This window comes from Pseudonaja textilis, chromosome 6 (genome assembly GCF_049901715.1).
Source record: "Pseudonaja textilis isolate UNSWEBS1 chromosome 6, rPseTex1.2, whole genome shotgun sequence".
NCBI lineage: Eukaryota > Metazoa > Chordata > Lepidosauria > Squamata > Elapidae > Pseudonaja > Pseudonaja textilis.
This window is the reverse complement of record NC_141995.1, coordinates 4072952-4086847: the sequence shown is the minus strand read 5'-3', so window position 1 is coordinate 4086847 and position 13896 is coordinate 4072952. Positions and strand designations below refer to the sequence as shown.

Genomic DNA, 13896 nt, shown 5'->3' with positions numbered 1-13896 from the left:
TCCTTCCTTCCTCCTCCTCTCCTTCCTTCCTTTCCTTCCTTCCTTCTTTCCTTCCTTCTTTCCTTCCTTCCTTCCACCTGGGTGAAGCAGTAAGACAGCGAGGAGGATCCCGGCACAGCTGATCATCAGAACAGCTGATCGTCAGGGGGGTAAAAAAAGAAATACCTTAAGACTGGGCGGAGGAGAATGCAGTCAGTGATATCGGACATGCATGAAATTTGATGCATGCACGATAAGGACTGACCAGGCAGAGAGGGGAGGGGCGGGTGGAGAGGGGGCAAGGCCAGCCAGGGGCACAATTTGCCAGTTCTCCAAACTGTGCAGAATCATAACAACTGATTCTATAGAACCTCTCCAAACCGGAAGAATCCCATCCCTGCAGCAGCCCCAGGGTCACGTAATCGAAATTCAGATGCTTGGTTCAATGGGGTCCTACTTATGACAGTCGGCAGCAACCCAAATGGGTCACGCGCCCTCCCCTTTTTGGTGACCTTCCGACCGGATTTGTTTAACAACCGGGTTGCTAACTTATCAACGGCGGCGATTCCACATAACAATGGGGGCAAAGCTCACTTCCAAAATGTCTCATTTAGCGACAAGAAATTTGGGGCTCGTTTGTGATCATCAGTCGAGGACTGCCTGTATTGAGGCGGTCGAGAGTCCTTTTCTTTCCTGGACAACTGGTGAAGCACCGCTACTGGGGCACCGGATTCTCTCCCCCCCTTGCAAGAGGAGCAGTTGGGGGTCCAGTCGGTAGCCAGGCGGGGCAAGTAGGACCACTGAAAACGGAGCATGGGGGTGGCCAGAAAGGATCGGAGTACAAAACCCAACGCATCACAAGAGGTTCCACTGCCTTGTTTATTGAGCTTCAGGTATAGATTTTTCCTCCTCTCCGTCTTCCTCCTCCACTTCTTCCTCCTCCTTCTCCTCTTCCTTGAACACAAAGGCCAGGGGTACCAGGAAGTACAAATACAGAAGGAAGAGAGAACTCTGGGAGAGGACGTAGAGCAGGGCCAGGCACACCACCACGTCCAAGAGCTCCTCAAACCTCTCGAAGAGATCCATGGTGGAGAAGACAACAGCAGCAGGGCGATGGAGCTTCTCCCAAGGCCAGGCGACGGCTCTGGAGGAGAGACAAGGAGAGAGAATACCTCTTAAAGCATGGCTGGCTGGAGGATTCTGGGAGTTGAAGTCCACCCTGGGAGTCGACGTGCCTGTTTTCAATTCAGCCTCAACTCCTAAGCAGCTCCTGCCTTCAGTTCCAGCTAAAAGCCCAAACCGATGGTTGTTAAAGCATGCTGGCTGGGGGATTCTGGGAGTTGAATTCCACCCCGCTTCAAGCATGCCAGCTGGGGGATTCTGGGAGTTGAAGTTCACCCTTCTTAAATCATGCTGGCTGGGGGATTCTGGGAGTGGAAATCCACCCTCCTCAAAGCATGCTGGCTAGGGAATTCTGGGAGTGGAAATCCACCCTCCTCAAAGCATGCCGTCTGGGGGATTCTGGGAGTGGAAATCCACCCTCCTCAAAGCATGCCGGCTGGGGGATTCTGGGAGTTTGGTCCACTCATCTTAAAGCATGGCTGGCTGGAGGATTCTGGGAGTTGAAGTCCACCCTGGGAGTTGACGTGCCTGTTTTCAATTCAGCCTCAACTCCTAAGCAGCTCCTGCCTTCAGTTCCAGCTAAAAGCCCAAACCGACGGTTGTTTAGGAAAGGTAGCCATGACTGCATTCCTTTACCTTCATCTTCCGGAGCCCAGCCAATAATCTCTCTTGTCTTTCATCCCTTCCTCCTTTCCTTTGATTGCCTGTGTTGTCAGGATGGGACAGGCAGAGCTTTGGGGTTCCTGTTTCCCATTCAGCCTCCAGGTTTGGTTGAACCTGCCAGAAAGAGACAAAATGGAGGGGGGTCAAGTCATTTTCCACAGGGGTCATCACTTTTTAGGGCCATTGGGAGCCTGTATGGACACAGATCTTCACTCTTCCTCCCTCCCTCCCTCCCTCTTAAGGTCATCCCATACTTCTGATGTCATAAATCATATTGATGGCATCACAAGCAGGAGATTCCCCTTGCTTCCTGTCAAAGTAGAGATCCATAGAATTGTGGATTCCTAGAGCTGGCTGGAAGGGACCTTGGAGGTCTTCTAGGCCAAACCCCCTCCCCAAGGCAGCAGTCTTTTTCTACCCGCCCAGAAGAAATGGTTGCCCCAATCTTTTCTTGAAGGCCTCCAGCGATAGAGCATCTCCAGTGTCAACTCATAAAATATTTCCCTGGTCTTTTTAGAGTTGCCAACAGAAAGGGAGGGGGAAAGAGTGCGGTAGCTTGCAAACTGGAAGCGCATTCCATAAATAGTTTTCAAAGATAGTAACTAAGTGACTGAAGTTTCTGTCAGAGCAAAATTCTAACCGGAGAGTATGATTTATGACTTTTGACTACGGATGTGTCTGTCATGCCCCTGTTTTAGGCTGACTCCGAGGGAGAGGAGGAACAGCTGACAGAGAGTGGAAGTGTGGCTCCAGAGGTTGTGGAGGAGGCCGGGGAAGGGCAGAGGCCCAGCTGGGCAGTCAGAGGAGGACCCATCCTAGGGCACACAGGGAGGAGAGGATAAGGGAAAAACATGAATGGCATGGTCTATGGGGGAGGAAAGGGCCTTGATCTTCTTCATGGACTGCAGCTGTGACAACTGAACAAGAGGACGGACATGCATATGGGCGAACGCTGGAAACAAAGCATGGAAATATCTCCAGTTTATGGTTCCTCTCTGAGTTTGGCATCCTTCCCAGAGTGTGTTCTGATATCTGTGGACATCTTCAAGCCCTTATCTTGCTTCAGTGCGGTTTGTGTTGTTTTTACTCTTTATCATTTATAGCCATTTTTAGTTTAAATGGCATTTCTTCCTTTTCGTAACTGCTTGTGGGGGAGTTTTTTGTCTCCGGCCAAGGATATTTGGAGCTTTGAAGCTCAGTGGAGGAATAAAAGGGGCTTCACCTGTTTTCGTGACTTTTTTTTTTTTTGTACCCCACCCTGGGTCATCACAGTATCCCATTGGAGAATATGAATTACGATACATCAGAGGGTTAGGGGAAAGCCAGGGTGTCAAGGGTGACAGTGAATTACGTGTCTCGGAGTCGGCTACACCCAGGCAACGCTGACATGTTAACTCCCAATAAATCCTTTTGAAGTTTTGCAAGTTTGGCTCGAGACTCATGATTTAAATGGGGGTAATTGCTGGAATCCTGACATCCAGGTTCTGGAGACCAGTCATTCAGATTAACAGAGTTGGAAGGGACCTTGTGAGTCATCTAGTGTGTCCTGACCTGGGCTTCCCCCAACAGCACGAAGCTGAGTCCTTGTCCCGATAAACCCCTATTGATTATCTGACTCTGTTACCTTGGTGCCACGCCCCTTTGGGTCATCACACCTCCCTTTGGCCACTGACTGCAAATTGCTCATTGACTGCAAATTGCCCATTGATCTCAACCTGGTTCTGTCCCTCCTTGTAGCTCCAGAATTAAGTCTGGCAAATTGTTTCTCCGGCATATTTAGCAATTTCAGCCACCAGGTGGCGCCAATGTTCTGCTCATCCTTCTCTAGGACTATGGTCATCCTTACAGGTAGACCTCGACTTACAACAGTTTGTTTAGTGACCTGTTCAAAGTTACAATGGCACTGGAAAAAAAGGTGACGTGGCTGTGTTTCACACATACGGCCGTTGCAGCGTTCCCTCAGTCACGTGATCAAAATTCAGACGCTTGGAAACTGACTCATATTTACGACGGTTGCAGTGTGTCCTGGGGGGGTCATGTGATCCCCTTTGGCGACCTTTGGACAATCCATGGGGAAGCCAGATTCATTTAATAGCCATGTTATGAACTTTAAAAGCTGCCGTTTCACTTAATGACTGAGGCAGGAAAGTTTCTAAAACAGGGCAAAACTCACTGAATAAATGTCTTACTTAATAACAGAAACGTTGGGCTCAGTTGGCATCCTAAGTCGAGGGGACTACCTATACTTCAACATCGGCGTGGCTCAAGATATCAGGGGAGAAGGAAGGGAGAAAGAGGGGGAGGGGAAAGATTGGAGAAAGGAAAAATAAAAGAGAAGGAAGGGAGAGAAGGACGAGAGGGAGGAAGAAGGAAGGGGAAAATGAGAGGAAGGAAAAATGAAAGTGAAGGGAGAGAAGGGAGGAAGGAAAAAGGAAGAAGGAAGAGGAAAATGAGAGGAAGGAAAAATAAAAGAGAAGGGAGAGAAGGGAGGGAGGGAGAAGGAAGGGGAAAATTAGAGGAAGGAAAATAAAAGTGAAGGAAGGGAGATAAGAGAGGGAGGGAGGAAGGGAGGAAAGAAGGAAGGAAGGGAAAAATTAGAGGAAGGAAAAATGAAAAAGAAGAGAGGGGGGAGGAAGAAAAGGGAAAGACTGGAGGAAGGAAAATGAAAGAGAAGGGAGAGACTGAGGGAGGGAGGGGGAGGAAGGAAGGAAGGAAGGAAGGAAGGAAGGAAGGAAGGAAGGAAGGAAGGAAGGAAGGAAGGAAGGAAGGAAGGAAACGAAACGAAACAGATTTGGAGAGAAGGAATCCTGGTTAAGGGAGCCCTCCTCCTCCTTCCATGGTTGTCCTCCATCAAGAGCAGAGCTGGCAGGCCCTGTCTGGGCAGTCCGCCTTGGTGGTCACCAGGCCTGCCACCCCCATGTTTGGTTTGGAGAGAAGACAGCAGCCTCTGAGGTCTCCCTGACACCCTCCATCCTGGCTCTTTTCACAGTCACGAAGCTGAGTAGTTGGCAGAAGATTCCCTCATACCTACTAGTACTACTACTACTACTACTAGAAAGAGCCGTTTGAAAGTTAATGAGGGATGAAGGATAAACGTTCGCCTGAAACCTGCTTCTATCTCCTACAACAGAGGAGGTCCCTTCCAGCTCTGCTATTCTATTCTACTCTATTCTGTTCTGTTCTGTTCTGTTCTGTACTTGTTCTACTCTATTCTACTCTATTCTATTTGCAAAGATGGCCGGACCTGGAAAAATTACTGAGGGTTCAGTATACACACCAACCGTTTCCTGCTTAATCAAAAGACATGAATTTTATCAATGTGACCAAAAAGAAGGCAAGAGCATCGGCGATTTCGTTGCAACGCTGCAGGACATCACCGGAGCACGCAAATTCCTAAACTTGGATGAAGCCATGAGGGACCGAGTGGTCCTGGGACTGAGAGACCTTACACTCCAGGGCCGACTATTAACAAAGCCCAAAATAACGTTAAAAGAAGCAATAGAGGAAGCTACCGCAGCAGAAGCAACGCAGAAATCGGCGGCCGCCATGCGGAAGATGAACAAAGCGATACCGGAGAACCCCCAAAATACTGCCACAACCCACCACGAGGACATTGAGTCCCCATCGGACGATGACGTGGAAGAAGAAGGGGTAAATCAACTCCGGGAAGAACAGGGCAGGAAGAACCGGAATGGAAAAAGGTGAGAATTTCATTGTGCCGGTTGCGAGGGGAACCATCCACGTTTCGAGTGCCGTTTCCTAGATGCCATCTGCAAACTTTGTGAACAGTGGGGACATGTTGCTAGGGCATGCTGAGCAAGAAAGGACTACGGCCCTAGAGAAAGATGGAACACCCCCCGCCAGAGAGAGAGAAAGACAAACAGGGAGCTGTTGGAACCAAGACAACAGAAGCAGGTGAGGGAAAGAAACAAGCGACGGAAAGGAAGAAACACCCCAGACGGTGACCATAGGACACTCCAACACGACAATAGGTCAATTTGTAGTTATAGGCAGCCAGGAATTCCGACCACCTTGTCATTCGTGGTGATAATATATTAGGGGTAGCTTTGTTTCCTGCGATTATGCCCAGGAGTGGCTTGTGGTCTGTGATTAGTGTGAAGGTTCTCCCGTAATATATTCGTGGAAAGGTTTTATTCCGGTGACAGCGGCCAATGCCTCTTTGTCTAGTTGACTGTAGTTCTGCTTCGGCTTTGACAGAGTCTTTGAATAGAAGGCTATGGGTGCTTCTTTCCCATTGGGTAGGACGTGGCTGAGTACAGCGCCAACGCCGAAAAGTGATGCATTGTAGATTAGTGTTATTGGAAGGGTCTCGCTGTATTGTATTAGTACGCAGTCTGATGTGATCAAGTTTTTTATCTGTTTTTTTATGCTGTTTCTTCTCGTTGCACCCAGGACCACTACACAGGTTGTTTTACAAGAAGGCTACAAACTGACCTATCGACCCGGAAAAGACATAAATCATGCTGACACGCTTAGCCGTTGCCCTCTACCTGACATAGAAGATGATCCAGCACCAACGATCCACGTCCACACTACAAATAGAGACATTAGAAAACCTACCCGTGACGGCAGCAGACATTACTAGGGAAACAGCTAGAGACCAAAACCTGGCGCGGATTTTAAATTGGGTAGGAAAAGGATGGCCAGAAACTGAGAGTGACGAGACTGCCAAACCATTCTGGAATAGACAAACAGAACTCTCAATGCTAAAAGGGTGCGTACTATGGGGGGATCGGGTGGTCATACCAGAAGTTTTAAGGAAACTCATACTTGAATTTTTACATGAGGGACACACGGGTATTGTAAAAATGAAATCCCTGGCAAGAAGTTATGTATTTATGTGGCCAGGGATAGATAAGGAAATAGGGGAGTGGGTGGCAATGTGTAAATCCTGCCAAGAATCCAGGCTCCCACAGCACCAAAACACGAATGGGAAACATCAAGGGGACCATGGTCAAGACTACACATTGATTTTGCAGGCCCAACCAAAGGACATACATTCTTAATAGTCGTGGACACTTACTCTAAATGGCTAGAGGTAAGCATCATGCACTCCACCACAACAGAAACCATCATTAGACAGCTCAGGAAACTTTTTGCAACCCACGGTTTGCCAGATCTAATTGTATCTGACAATGGGCCACAATTCACGGCAACAACATTTGAGGAGTTTTTAGCACAACATGGGATAAGGCACGCACTGACAGCGCCAGGAGACCCAGCCACGAATGGATGGGCGGAATGCATAGTACGTTACACGAAAGAAATGTTACAAAAGCTGGGGCCTGGGGACACACAAGAAAAGATAGATAAGCTACTAAGCATTCAGCACATGACACCCAGTGCCACAACAAATAAAAGTCCAGCAGAGTTACTAATAGGGAGAAAACTAAGATCACACCTAGACAGGCTACACCCCACATATAGCCCAGAAAAACCAGAGACCCTCCACGAACAAGAAAAATAACAGAACAAACCCTGACAACTACGCAACAACCATTACTAACACTAGCCCCGGTCGGGAAATGCAAATACGTACCTGAGGCCAGGGAAGAAGGCAGGTCAGGGAGACAGGAACAGGTCCAGAAGAAGAGCGGGAAAGCAGCCCCTGGCAGGAGCAGCCACACCGACTCAACCAGCCAGGAAATTCCTGTTGGGAGCAGCATGGCCGACTCAACCTTCCAGGAGGTTCCAAGAAGACAGATGGGAGGAACAACAGATCCATCTGAACAGTCCAGAGGCCAACCCGTGACTGAGTTGCACATGTCCAGTCAAACCCACAAAAGCCCCGCCTACCTATGTGACTACATACGGGAGGCAAGGCTCAGATTGGTTGGACCGGACCAGGTGGGAGGGATGTTATGTATTAGCATACTTACCTGCAATTGGTCGGTCCATGGCAGAGGGAATTTGAAGAGCCATCACTGGCCACAGCCGCGAGCAGCCCGACTATAACAAGGGCTGCCGCGGTTTCTTCGGAGCTCAGACCTATGCGGAAGTAGAACAGATTGAAATCATGCTGGTGTCCTGAGTCTCATCCCCACGACTTAACACAATTGAGATCAAGGGAAGTACTAATACCATGCTACAAAGCCTTAGTAAGACCACACCTAGAGTATTGCATCCAGTTTTGGTCACCACAGTATAAAAAAGATGTTGAGACTCTAGAAAAAGTGCAGAGAAGAGCAACCAGGATGAATCGGGGACTAGAAGCTAAAACACACGATGAACGCTTGCAGGAACCGGGCCTGGCTAGTCTATGGAAGGACCAGGGGAGATAGGATAGCAGGGTTCAAATATTTGAGGGGCTGCCCGAGAGAGGAGGAAGGGGTCAAGCTATTATCCAAAGCCCCCAAAGGCCAGACAAGGAATGATGGCAGGAAACTGAACAAGGAGAGATTCAACCTGGAAATAAGGAGAATTTTTCTGATAGTGAGAACAATCCACCCATGGAACAGAAGTTGCCCTCAGAAGTTCATCACTGGAAGCTTTCAAGAAGAGACTGGACAGCCAACAGTCAGAAATGGTGTAGGGTCTACTTGAGTAGGTGTGGGGTTGGACTAGATAACCTCCAAGCCCCTTCCAACTTTCTTATTCCATTCTGATCTCATCTCTCGCTAATTGTGATTCTAATTGACTAAGATCCCAAGAAGCTGGCAACTATTCCGGGGTCTTTGAGTTCTGTTCAGCTCCCGCTGACTCCTTTTTAAGCAATTTGCAGTGGTTAGAGGGGAAACTTGGGGACAAATAATGAGAATTTTATGGAAAATCCTACCATAAATCAAATTGCTCCAAGGTGGGGGAAGGAGCGGGAAAACGTTTTGCATGGGGAAGGGAGGGTGATAAAACAAAAAACGCTCACTCAGATTAACTCCAGATGGTCTCTGTTTTTGTTATCTGCTGGAATAACTCTGAGGACAAGAAGGGATAATAATAACCCCTTCCTTTCCGAAAATCTGGAATCTCCTCCAGGATCCGACAAGACATGGATTTATGGATAAACTACCCTCCTTCTGAAGTCATCCAAAGTCAACACATTTGAACCCTTTCCATGTTTGCAGCTGCCAAATTAAGGTACAAACTTTGAAACCCCAAAAGCTTGGAGTTTCAGGTTTCCTAACTCCCATTAATCCTGGTTTAGCCACAGTGGTAGGATTCCAAAATTTTTACTACCGGTTCTGTGGGCGTAGCTCAGTGGGCATGGAAGGGGAAGATACTGTAAAATCTCCAGTCAGGGGTGGTATTTGCTAGTTCTCCGAACTACTCAAAATTTCCGCTACCGGTTCTCCAGAACTGGTCAGAACCTGCTGAATACCACCTCTTTTAGCCAGCTGAGCTGCTAAACTGTGGCTTATTAACAGATTAACAGAGTTGGAAGGGACCTTGTAGATCATCTAGTTCAACCCCTGTCCCAAGCAGGCCCTACACCATTTTTGACCGATGGCAGCCCAGTCTCTTCTTGAAAGCTTCTAGGGATGAAGCTCCCACAATGTCTGAAGGCAACTTCTTTCTTTTTTTAAAAAATTTTTTATTGGTTTTTAAAAAACAAACATAAACAAACAAAACATAAAAACATCAAGCTATCTTCCATAGGCGTACATACAGTGTGCCGGTTGGTTTACAAATTGTTTTGTGCTTCCATTTCGTAGTCTTCAATTACAATTGCATTACATATAATCTCATATTGTCAATCAAAAATTAAATACCTTAGTATCATTATTAATCAGTCATATGACTATACTTTTATTCATTCATGTTTTACAAGGTAACCATAATTTGCTTAGTTTATTTTATAACAGTTCATATTATCATCCCAAATCTATCCTAAAATCATTTTGTACATATAATAAGAAAAAAGTACATTTTTATATATTTATTATTTTCTAAAAGTCTACATATTTCATTACTGTGCTTTATTGTCTAACCATTGATAGAAAAGATCCCAAATTTTATAAAATTGTTTATCCTCTTGTTCTCTAATTTCAAATGTCATCTACTCATTTCAGCACATTCCAATATTTTCTTAATGATTTCCTCCTGGGATGGGATTTTCTCATTTTTCCAGTTTTTAGCAAATACAATCCTATCCGCTGTTAATACATTTACAATCAGGTATTTCAAGTCTTTACTATATATTTCAGGTAAAATTCCCAATAAAACTATCTCTGGTTTCAAGTCTATATGTTTTTTCGTCATTTTTTCCAGCCACATGTGGATTTTAGTCCAGTATTTTTTAGCATCCGCACAAGTCCACTACATATGGTAATATGAGCCAGGTGTCTGATGACATTTCCAACATTTTTCAGATTTATTCTTGAACATTCTTGCTATTCTTGTGGGGGGGAAATGCCACCTGTAAAACATCTTATACAAATTTTCTTTATATACTCTTGACATTGTCATTTTATAATTTTGAGACCGCAATTTTTGCCATTTCTCTAAATCAATCCCATATCCAAAATTCTTCCCCCAATCATAGTTTCTTTAACTTGTTCTTCTTCTAGTTTAATTTCTAATAAATATCCATACAATTTTTTAATCACCTTTTCATCAGTACCTGTCAAAATCTTATCTAAGTCAGTCAGTTTATCATAGAAACCTTCTCTTTTAGAATCTTTATCATACCTTGAATGTATTTGCGCATATGAAAACCAATTCATCTTTATACCTTGTTCCTCTAGTTTTTGCATAGATTTAAGTTCACCCTTTTCATTCAATATTTCACCATATCTAACTGTTTGTTCCTTTTTGTGTATTATAGGATACGAGAATGCTTCAATAGTCGATAACCAGACTGGAATTTTCAAATAACATTGTCTTTTAATCTTCTCCCAGTTTAACCACAGAGACTCCCGTATATAATGTCTTCTAAAATACCCCTGTGTTTTAGTTCCTTTGTACCACAAAAAAGCATGCCACCCCAACAACAGATCATGTCCTTCTAATGTCAACAATCTAGTATTTCTTAGTGTTATCCATTCCTTAACCCACATCAGATTTGTAGCTTGGTAGTACAACTCCCAATTAGGCAAACCGAATCCTCCTCTTATTCTAGCATCTTGCAAAAGTTTTAACTTTATTCTCACTTTCTTACCTTGCCATATATATTTCAACATGAAGGGCGGAGCTGGCGTTGCGACGATACGGCATGCAATCTTGGAGGTCTGAGATCGCTGCCGATATCTTTGCTCCTGGACGGTCCTATCGGATCTAAACCATCCCGAAGAGATGGTGAAAGTGAAGAGCGCATCCTGTCGATCCCAGGGATACCGCAAAGTCCCTGGTAGATCCAGGAGAAGCTCTTCTTGCCAGCGGCAAAGAGGCAGCCATTAAAGCTGCTGAAGTTGGGACAGCTCTGAAACGGAAGAGAGCAGAAAGAAAGAGTGTGCCGGTTTGGTGAGAACTTTTTTTATTCTAAGATCTGAAAGGACACCCTAAGGAAAAGATAGAATCTGTAAAAGTTTTGACAGAAGTGATTAAGTGGCGATTTTAAACAGGAATGTCAAAGTAATGTTTTGTTTTGTTTTTCTCATTGTTGGATTTTCTATATATATGATCTTGCAATTTAGGATTGCATTGGCTTTTTTGGCTTATATTTAGTTGGTTTTCCACTAAGACTCCAAGATCCCTCTCACAGTTACTGCTATCAACAACCGCAGGCATTCACTTAACAATGGTGGCATAAAATGGGCACAATTCACTCAAACCTCGCTTGCTTAACAATGGAAATGTTAATCTCCATTGTGGTTGCATGCTGAGGACTATCTATAAAACCTTGATACAATTGTAGGAAGGCCGTCCCCTCCCCAGATTAAAATATTCTTTATTCTTAATATTAAAAAGAGGCAGGATAGAATATTTCCCTCCGAGGAGAAGAGGAGAAAATTTTTTTTAACCAAGGCAGCCTCGGTCTTCCTGCCATAGGAAAACAGCCTCATGCAGAAACATGAAGAGGTCGGTCTTTAGGAATGGAGATTTTGCACCCATTCGGAAAGACTGGGCCAACCTATTCAAAAGCAAAGAGACTCTGTGATGACCCCTAGTCTCTCAAAATAACCCCAAACCCAAAACATACATTAAAGTCCAGTAAGGCCTTCAACTTAACTTCACTGTTTTATTAGGCACAGTTTAAAGTCACAAAAGTAAATAATGAGGCAAAAAGAAAACCAAAACAAACCGCATTGACGAGAGTTCCGAAGCAAGCCAAGATAACTGATCATAAACTCCAGGAAAATAACCGAGGAGAGTCCGTGGGAAGAACGTCAGCAAAGATAAATCTCTTTCAAAGTAAACACTAAACTCTGACTCCAGCAATTCTGACTGCACAGTTACAAACTTATATACATAGCTACCACCTGAAAACCATGAGGAGGATCATGGTAATTTCCTCTTGAGTAGACCTTGCTTTTCCCTGATCCTCTCCTCCCTGCATGACCTAGGATGGATAGGGGATGGGCCTGGATCCTCCTCTGACTGCTCAGCTGGCCTCTGCCCTTCCCCAGCCTCCTCCACCACCTCTGGAGCCACACTCCCATTCCCTGTTGGCTGTTCCTCCTCTTCCTCAGAGTCAGTCTCCACCAGGGGCATGACAGACTCCAAATAAACAACACAATCAGGCAAGCCGAAGCTGACAAGATTAGCTCAGACAAACACATAGGATTTTCATTTCTCCTGTTGCCTGTAGAGCCAGCCATGACCCCTACATGACCCCATGGGAATCTGGCAATAGCTATTAAAATAATAAAGGACTTACACAGGAACAGGCGTCTCAATCACAAAGCTTCAAAGAATGTATACAAAACCCACCTACTCTCAACCCTGTTTTGTCAGCTACCCCAGAAACATGCTGCTGTCACTGACTTTTCTGGCTACCAAATAAACAGAGAACTTCCTTTCCTGCAGCCTGCCTCCATTTTATTTCCAGTGTCTTTCCCACGGACTTGATTTTTCTTCCAACACAATCCACAGTTGTCTGCAAGTGACATTTAGTGCATCGGATGAGATGGATGCAAATGAATTCATTGGCATAATTTGAGGGTATTCTGCCTGTCCTGTACAAATACTGTACAAATACTGTACAAATACTGTACAAATACTGTACAAATACTATACAAAGGCAGATAAACTCCACAAAGCACCCATACAAAGTCTCTTTTATTGGTTCATCAGGCATCCTGTCGACTCACATTTATGACGAGGTTCTTCTTAATGTCCAATCCTTTGCATATCTGAATTGTGGTGTAGGAAGATCATAAGGCCTCAACCCCACGATGATCGAAGCAGCCACATGGTACTGGCTTCAGGCAAGAGTGAGGAAGACCTCCCCCAACCCACCAAGGGTCAATTTAGTGACCAATCTGGATTACAGATGTGGCCACATGACATGGACTACATTTCCCAGGATACCTTATAACTACATTTACCATGATGCATTCCCTTAAGGGGACAGCTCACAATTCCTAACTAACTGTCCCAACTCCCATTAATTCTAAACTGTCTGGACAGCACAGAGGGCAGGAGGCATCTAGTGGATTCTAATAGAGGCCTGATGGAGTAACTAGCAGTAGATTCCAGTTAACGTAGGGGTATCCAACCTTGGCAACTTTTAAGACCCGTGGACTTTTAACTCCCAGAATTCCTCAGCCAGCCATGCTGGCTGGGGAATTCTAGGAGTTGAAGTCCACAAGTTACCAAGGTTGGACCTTTTGGTATAAAGAAACTAGAACCTCCATTCATTTCCAATTCTCCAAGGCGATTCTTGGATCCAAATCCTCTTACCTTAAGCCCAAAGTTGTAATATAAAGTATATAAAAACTGCCCATCAATGCTTATTTCTGTATTTTTCATAAATCCTTTCACCCGGGCCATCCAATCCAGTTTTTTCCTTCCACGCCTGGTTCTCCCAGATCCCACAAACCAGTTTGCCAGAAGGCCTTCCCGCTTCAGACACTCAGCTCAAAAGAACCTCAAAAAAAAAAAAAAAGAGTTTATTTTTTTTCCTGTTCCAAAGAAATCCATTCCCTGGGGCAAAAATGCAAAACAGAGGGTGTGTTCACCTCCTAATAAAATGATACCTAAACAGTTTGGCTGTCTAGATTTTTTTTTCTTTGT

The 13896-nt window shown here is 45.1% G+C and overlaps 1 long non-coding RNA gene across 1 annotated transcript; it reads right to left on the bottom strand.

Annotated features, from left to right (window-relative positions):
- Nucleotides 1-834: 834 nt before the first annotated feature.
- LOC148125375 (uncharacterized) lies at nt 835-13725 on the bottom strand. The gene is made up of 4 exons (XR_015744194.1): nt 13564-13725; nt 7665-7773; nt 1738-1878; nt 835-1123 (listed from the first exon to the last, which is right to left on the bottom strand). It is a non-coding gene; the product is annotated as an uncharacterized LOC148125375 (long non-coding RNA).
- Between the last annotated feature and the right edge of the window lie 171 nt (nt 13726-13896).